We start from the raw sequence: 9,101 nt of genomic DNA, 5'->3' as shown, positions 1-9,101 counted from the left end.
TCTTGTTAATAATGGTTTTCAAACCAGTATTCAAGTAAGACTAAAATAGTATCTAATAGTATCATTCTAAACGCTAAGGGTTACTAGAAGTTAGGTTGCCTCTATAAGTCATACAACTTCTTATAAAAATGCTTTTTAATTGGATTTTCATTGGCTGTTAGCAAGCACAGCCCTGCTGATATTTAATCACAAGTTGAGCAAATTTACTACTTTACTTTCAATGTTTGGCAAAACACAGGTAAAAACCTAACAAGATGCTTCTCACATTTATGATCTGTTTTCATCACCTCTGTCTGACTGTCAGGGAAACCTACAAAGGATATTTAGATTGCCCCACATGTAGTTCACCAGATTTCGTGCAACCACAGTCAGGAAGGCAGGGATTGAAGATCAGTCCACCTACTTAGAGCGTAAACAAGCTGCAGCATGTGGTGAACAGACTGTTTAACCCTACCTGTAACTGTGAAATGCTAAATAAAACACTGAAAGAGTCTAAGTTTAGAATTTCTGGTCAAAGCCAGCCTTTTTTTTTTGCTTTCCAATGAAACTGTCCCATTTCTGTGGTTTAACTGTCACTCTGACTCTCAAAAGAAAAGTCCTGTGTCTGTCTGTGTTGTATTTGTAGAGAGAATTGCCAGAGAAGAAATAGAAGGAAGACACAGGGAACCTGGAGACTTAAAGTGTGGAAAGTTTTGATTCTGTTTAGCATGAAAAGCCAATTTAGGAAGAACTTTCTAGCCATAGATAATATTATGCTTTGAAAAAGTGGAAAATTGAGATTTTTAAATATGGTTGCATAGATAGCACAAAGCCCCTGGTTGTGTTGTATGTAATCTAAAGCTATCAAATTATTGATAGCTGTACTATAGGACTGTCTTGGAAAAGAAGAATATTCTGCTTGAATCCTGTTTGGGTCCTTCCGAATAATTACGTTGTACTAAAGGACTGGAAGCTAAAGTGTGCTGAAAGAAAAGTATTCTTTGCAAGGAGAGAAGTTAAATACTGAAACAGGTGCCCAGAGAGGCTGTGGCATCTTAATCCACGGAGATTTAAAAAAAAAAAAAAAAAAAAAAAAAAAATTAATTAACTGGACAAGGTTTTGCGCAACATAATGTGACTTTGAAGTTGATCCTGTTTGGAGTAGTGTTATGGTGGGTTGATCTTGGCTGGCTGCCAGACCCCCACTGTCTCTTTTTCACTCCCCTCCTCAACAGGACAGGGTAGAAAATAAGATGAAGCAGCTCATCAGGGATCAAGACAAAGACAGAGAGATCATTTATCAGTTGCCATCATAGGCAAAACAGATTCCGCCTGAGGAAAATTAATTTACGTTATTGCCAATTAAAAGAGAGCAAAGACAAAAAACCACCTTTCCCCACCCAAACTTCTTCCCACGCTCAGCTTCACTCCTTCATCCCCAACTCCTCTACCTTCCCCCACCCCTGGGTGCCGCAGGGGGATGAGGAATGGGGGGCTGCGGTCAGCCCGTATCAGCTCCTCTGTGCTGCTCCTTCCTCCTGACACTTCTCCCTGCTCCAGCCTGGGGCCTTCCCACGGGCTGCAGGGAAACACCCGCCCCACCGGCGTCTCTCCCGGGGCCACAGGAAAATTCCTGCCTCAGCACCTGGATCACCTCCTCCTCTCACCTTCGTGCACCAGAGAGGTGGGCAGAACCTGATGGCCTCCAGAGGTGCCTTCCAACCTAATGTATCCTGTGATTCTGAGTGTTTAAAGCAGGTGATAAGACATACAACAACAGACACATCTAATTATTAAAAGTTCATTGATTATCTTGGTACAGTCAGTTCTGCTTTTTATCAGCTTGTGAACCGCACATGTATTTAAAATACTTTTTTGCTAGGAGGGATTGCTACTTTAAATTTCAAATTAGTTTAAGATAAAGAATAACAGTCCCTCATGCTTTAAAAATAAATAAATGTTGCAAAGTAAAAATATTTGTATTTTCTTTCTGACTAGGAACGTACAAGGAAGATAATGTTTAAAGTACCTGTATCGAGGGCCCCCAAAGCATTTTAGAAACTGTCTTAATTGCATGAGTCAGTTTGCTATTAACATTACTGACATCCACCAACTGAAACGAAAGTCATTATGAGCACACTGTAGCTGCTCCAGACATTCTTACTGGGTAAGAAACAGGAATATTGTTCATTTTAAAATGAAAAGGTATACAGACACAGGCTTGCATACAGCAATTTACACAGAGCAGAATGAAGGCTAGCTGAGCTATTCTGTGTTGACTGTTCTAAAATATCAGATAATCTCTAAAATCCAACTCTAAAATTCTTTAATTTTTTAAATTAAATATTAAATTGCAAAACAAACACAGGTAGGGAAGATAGCAGCAAACTTCCCAAAACAAACCCTATACCAAAATTTTCATATGACTAGCAGTTATGTCTTATCCTATCATGATTATATCCCTATATGCCTAATTATCACCATCACTCTAAATGCGCTGGAAGTTGTAAACAAGATCCTCCAAATTCATCTCTTTTCTCACCAGGATTCTCAGTCTTTGCCTTTCCTCCACAAATGAACACTGTGTGCTTTGGATGCACTTAATACTCTGTTCTTACAAGCCAATTCATCATTTTTGCGAAGATGTTAAGCTGTTGCCAGTTTAATTTGTAACAACATGCAATGAATGTCAGATGACTAAAGGTTCTAGAGAAATTTTATTCTCTTCACATGAAATGTCCGTTTTTAATTTGCTATCAAACCCAAAGATTTTCTACTGCGTTAGTTTTTGCAATGTAGTTGCTAAGCAACCAGGATAATTTTTCCTATCATAGTTCAGCAAAGGAAGATATACATTTACCAGCCTAAACCTTGCAGGAGCTTTTGTGGTTTAATTAAGTCTCTAATGTTTATAATCCCTTGTCACTCATATCTCTGCACACTCGTTTCTTTTCATTGGAGTTTCACGCAGATGGGCACAGATGTAGCAGTTCTCAAACAGCCTGCTATATGCACAAGCTAATAGCAAATTGCCTGGATTCATAACTTAGGAGGGAGGTGTGTAAATGCATAGAGCTTTCCAATAGCTTTCTATTTGGTGAAATAATACGTCACTAGAGTCAACTTCTAAAGTCAAACACAGAACAGCAGCTGGTTTTAGTGTTCTCAGTGTATAGATAGTTAAAGGTTAAAAAAATCATGACTATAGCTTTCGGCGAACAGTATCTTACCTTTCACCAATAGTTTATAATTTCGTATTTCAAATTGCACACATTAGATATTTAGAACCCTCTGACTGAGTGATCTCAAATAATTTTACTCATTTAATTGCCTCTTATCATTCAGCAGTGAAATGTTTGTATCCAGACGCGTGTCCAACACAGTAACCATGACTGTAGTTTTAAAACCACAAGATTTAGCATATTCAATGAGTCATAAATTATATATAGCATTTTCAAACTGGGAGAAGAAGATGGGTCAGTCAAGCAGATAATTATATTCCATTTACGATTAGGGCAGTTAAGAAGCAAAATAAGAACTAACACATTGTAACAATTGTTCACTTCATGACAAGATGCAATCACTATAGGAAAGACAGTATTGGCAACAAAGTCTATGCTTTGGTGAATAACAGTGCTGTTTAAAAGGGTTCTTCAGCTCTCACTATTTTTCAGCAGAATGATAGATTTTCATGCTGATTCAGTGTTTTCTAGCCACACAAGTTCTGTGATAACTGCTATGGCAGACCGAACTTCAAAAACAGTCCCCAGGATATAAGTTTTGGTTAACATAACAGATTCCTTAATGAATTACATCTGTTTAACAGTTAAGTGCTGGGTACAACAGAAAAAAAAACCCAAACAAACAAACAAAAAAAAGGTGGAGTTTTTATTATCTCCACAGTGGTTTACTATTTCAAAAACTAAAACTAGAAAATTCCCATCTTTTAGAATGGCTGATAAAAAAATATATTTTTCCAGTTAGACTCCAAAGAGCATTTTCCCTCCCACTCAGCACTTCATTTTTAAATCGAAGGCTATCAAATTAAAAACTCCAAAAACAATGAGAGCTACCATAATAACTGGAGCTCAGTAGGATTTAAGCAAGGTGTCATGGGGATTAGGTAAGGGAGGAACTTAATCATAAATATTCCACCTGTAAAGAAAGATTTTCAGCATGAAACAGAATATACAGCTCTACTGTAAAAAAATGTTGCACTAGTTATTCCAGCATTTTTTAAGAACTAATTTGGTATGTGAAAAAGATCAGGTTAAGTGAAAGCAGTGCCTGTCACAGAACCCAATATACCAGGTTTGGTGGCTATGCTGCCCAAAAAGGAGTGCATGTCAGAAGCAAGAGGGGTCTGAGGGTCGTTATGGAGAATGATAACAGACAATGGCAGGGGGCTGTTTCAGATGCCAAATGTTTCATTACCTCGACTCTGCTTCTGCTATTTATGCAGAATACAATAATTAGGACTTGCTACCTGGGCAGTAATTTAGGGACAGAATGACCCTACTTTTTCACATGTGGCATAAGAATTGAGGCACACTGAAATAAGATCTCCGAGATTGCTCTGAACCGTTGCCTAAAAATGAGCCAGAATGGACCATTGTTAAAAAGGGTGCTGCTGCAACGCAGGACTTTACTGTCCCGCCTGCTGTGCCAAAGTGACTGGAGGAACATCCACCATCTTTAGACCAGCAAAGAATTTGGTACTTTCTTGGAAAAACAAACAAACAAAACCAAACACAGGCAGTTAGCTTAGTCTGCATTGCCGTGGACTGCAAGAACTTTAGACATTAAGCTTGACTGTTGTCTGCAGCAGCAAAGATGTGAGCCTTATTTTGATACTAAGATCAATTTTTTTTTAGTAATTTCTAGCCACACTTCATAATGAAAACCATCTAAAATGTTAAGACTATGGACTATGTACTTTTGCTGTCCTACAAATAGCATGGCAAGCTGAAAAGCAACAAGTAACTGAAAGCAACATTGCAACTACAGGGGCTACCTCTGGTTTGCGTTTTAATTAGATGGCCAGGAACAGCATTACCTTGCTCCATTGGTGTGTACCCAATTTCTGTTCAGGCAGTCATTAAGTTGAGTCAACCTTTCCAAAATACTGAGATGCATTTTCCATCTTTAAGCCAGCACAAATACAGTGATAGCCCAAGCACAATACAAAACAAAGAAAAAGCTTTTCTTAAGGTCACATTCAGACCTTCACGTTTAGTCAGAGAAATACCCTGACTTCCAGCCATGCATAAGCACATGCATGTATTTTAGCATGAGTCAGACTCATGGCATGAATAAACTGTCAGAAACAATTACTTAACCTGTGCACCTTTGAAACTTGCCAATAATTGTACAGTGGGCCAGATCCTACGCCGAGTGATTGAAAACTGAAAGTCCAAATGAGAAAAAGGAGGAAAAACTAGACTTCCATTTAGATTTGCATCAAACATCCCAGAACTATTAAATGGTGTCAGGTGAACAACTAGCAGAATTTCTAAATAACCGGAACTGCTGTGAAGCCTTGAGATCACAACACTGTCCCCTGCAGCTCCGTGACTGAAAACGGTGAAGGGAGGTATATGCACAGTGCTGGCGAGGGTACGTAGAGAGAAAGGAAACTGAGCAGTGGAAGCAGCAGCCTCTTCAGAGTAGCAGCAGCCCAGCAGAGTCCTTGATCAGAAGGGCAATGCCAGGAGAGATGTACCCTGCTGCCGCCTGCTAAAGCCATCAGCGCCATTCCTTGTTTCTTTAATGTCTGCAGGCAACCAAAGTGCCACGTGTGGTTTGCCAAAAGGAGAGGCTCCGAGCCCTCATCCCCACTCAGTTCACCTCTGCCGGAACGGCTGTAGTACAACACCAAGTAGTCTGAACTCAAGATTTACTAAAAAGCAGAAGCTTAAAAAGAGTGCAGTAGGAAAAGAGTGCCCAGGACACTATAGGCGGTTCATAATGCAGACGTATCAAAAAAGACAGTCTTTAAATTTCTTTTCTTGGACATATTTCTTTTCCACAGTTAAGTCAGACATCTTACAGTAATAGCTCACATAGAAGAATGACAGAAAGAAATTTGCATTTAAGACAACTAAAAGTGTCCAGTCACTGAATTGTCCATTTTTGAAAAATAGCTCTCTGAACCAGCCTCATTTTTTTCCTACCATTTGCAGTAGGAAGAGCCAAAAAAAAGCGAGCAAGAACTTCATCATAATGTGCTATGCAAAAATAAAGGAGTGGTCTTACATGTTGCTGGAGCACATTGAGCTATTTACAACTGCAGGAAAACTTTAAGCAAGAAAGGGAAAAGACAAATCTCCAGAAACTTATAATTACTTATTTTATGGCAGGGTATAAGTAATGATTAAATAGCATCATTAAAATGTGGGCAAATTATTTGCCATAAATAATATCGCCAACAAATTACCTTTTATCTCTTCATAGGTTGTCCAACCAAATTAGTCATAATTTAATGAAATCATCTGTAACAACTACAACGGTGGCTTTATTCCATAAACTTTCTTGTAAGCAGAATTTTTCTGTGAACTCAGTCTCCTGGATTTCTGGGAAAAAACAAAAACAAAACAAAAAACAAACCACCACCACCCCTCCCCCCCCCAAAAAAAAAAAAACCAAAACAAAACAAAACAAAAAAAAACCCAACCAGAAAACTCCAGAGCCTCAACTTAAAAAACTAACTCCCCCATGGCTTGCAGTATTCAGTGAAATTGTACATATAGCTATTGTCTTGGCTAAGCAAGGCTTCTTTAGTGTGCTTGTATATGTAGACAAGATGTTAACCTGAGGTACAAGCTGCAAAATGATGTGTTACGTAGCTAAAATTAGTGAAAAGTTGATACATTCTGTAAAATCAGCCATAGGGAAATCTCTGTCTGTAAAGTTGAAAGCTGCCAAAAATTACATAATTTTTAACAATCTAGATTACCCCTTGAAGATATTGATCCAAGTAGGGTCAGAAAGATACTTTTCTGAAATCTTAGTTTTATTAAATAAAACAGAAAATGTCAGAATTGAATGTCTTGATAAAGAACAGAAGCCAAGTCACTCATATTCCTGAAATAACCAGCACAGAACAGATTTTGGCAGCAAGGGCATCACTTGCATTTTAAAACTTATCTGAAGCTGTTTTAAAAATAACTGGTCTGTCAACTCGAGTCAATCATTTTATTTTTTTAATCCTCTAATACTCTGTAGCATTTCTCTCCAAGGAATGTTTCCGGTGCGCTGTCATGTCATATTAGGGAGTTGATATGGAGATTGTATATATTGGTGAAATCATTACATTCAATCTTTATTCCAAGAGAAAATGCAGCAAATTTGAAATTGGACTCAACCTCTTACGTAAATTGTAAAATACTTTAAAGAGTTGTTATATGATATTTTTGTTGTTTTCAAAGCAAAATTTTAATTTAAGAACAACAGCTTTTCAGTGAGCAAAAATACCTTTTTGGTATCAACGTGAAAGTTAACACTGTTATAACAAACTTAAGTGAAGCACTTTATTTAATGCCTCTGAACATTAGCTGGTTATTTAACTGTTCAGTTAAACTGTTCAGATTTCGATTAAATGATCAAATATCTGCTTTCATTTCTTTGCACCAGAGCACCCACCATGCTTCAGTCCTTTGAGATTTAGGAGTCCAGGATTATTTTTTTTTCCTGTTCACAGTTTCTCCTCTAATCTTTCACAGAAGTTTGGAAATATGAAATATGGTCTTTTCTGCCATAAAGAATTGGACTGGATATAAGGAAAAATTTCTTCACCAAAAGGGCTGTCAAGCCCTGGAACAGGCTGCCCAGGGAAGTGGTTGAGTCACCATCCCTGGAGGTATTTAAAAGAAGTGTAGATGTGGTGCTTAGGGACATGGTTTAGTGGTGGACTTGGCAGTGCTAGGTTAACGGTTGGGCTTGATGATCTTAAAGGTCCTTTCCAACCTAGATGATTCTATGATATAACTAGCTAACTTCTTTTGACTGGTCCAGATCTAAGTTAGGATTCTCTCCTGAACAAAACCACATTTCTGCTTCTTTCTGCTACCAAGTCTACTGGTTTTTTGACATTTGTTTTCCCATATCCAAGATGGATGCTAAATATCATTAATATCTGATAGCTATTCTGCTGCTGTGATAATTAATTCCTCTAAATATTTTCTGCATCTTGATCTGCTCGACTTCAGCCATTTTATTACTATTGATCTGGAAAGACATGTCTCGGTCATGGCAGGCTGTGGTTCACATCACATGCTTCGGGCATTTCTTCAGCAAGAACCTTAAAAACAATTTATGTATCTATGTATTGACAGATACTTCCCTAAACTAGCAAACTGCATTTCAGTAAGCTATATATTATGATAATATTATTCATCTGCACCATTTGTTTCCTATTCCACAAAATTCAAGTAATTCAGATAAGGGAAAAAATAAAAATCATTATATGCTTCATCAATTGTTACCTGTAAGTCACTACTCATCTAAAGATTTTGTTGACAACATGGATTAAATTATATCTTCTACTAAGTGTGGATTTAAACAGCTATGTAATAACTGATTAATAGTTGCTCTGTTGTCTTTTAAATAGACTTCCTATCTCTCCAGTAAGTTGTACATACTAACTTTTAGAAAGTGAATAACAGATGATTTTAATGTTTTCAATACGTATTAAGGTATCTATGCTTGTTAAACCCACTAATATAAAACATTTGCAGTAATTATAAGCATTATCAACTAAATCTGACATTCCTCATACACAGTGATTTTTCCAAATGAGAACAGGATTGCGTACTTTTAGGATAAACATCTTAGTTCTGGAAGATATATTAAAAAAAAAAAAAAAAAGGAAAAAAGAATAGCCATAAAATAAGAGAAACAAACTAGCAATAGTAACATTTGAGCTGGATGGGCCATTGTCTGGTTATAAGGAAATTTTACTATCGATGTCTTTTTACTACCCTGTCATAACAAATGCTAAAAGTTTATTGCTTTTTTACTGAAGCCATACGTTACAATAAGGTGAAAGTCTAGCTTTAGAAAAATACTAATCAATTGAAAAAACTGCCTGCACTTCGGTTAACATAGCATATGACATGCTACTG

The sequence above is a fragment of the Balearica regulorum genome, chromosome 2 (genome assembly GCF_011004875.1).
Source record: "Balearica regulorum gibbericeps isolate bBalReg1 chromosome 2, bBalReg1.pri, whole genome shotgun sequence".
Taxonomy (NCBI): Eukaryota; Metazoa; Chordata; class Aves; order Gruiformes; family Gruidae; genus Balearica; species Balearica regulorum.
The sequence above is the reverse complement of the archived record's forward strand: the minus strand, read 5'-3'. Positions refer to the sequence as shown.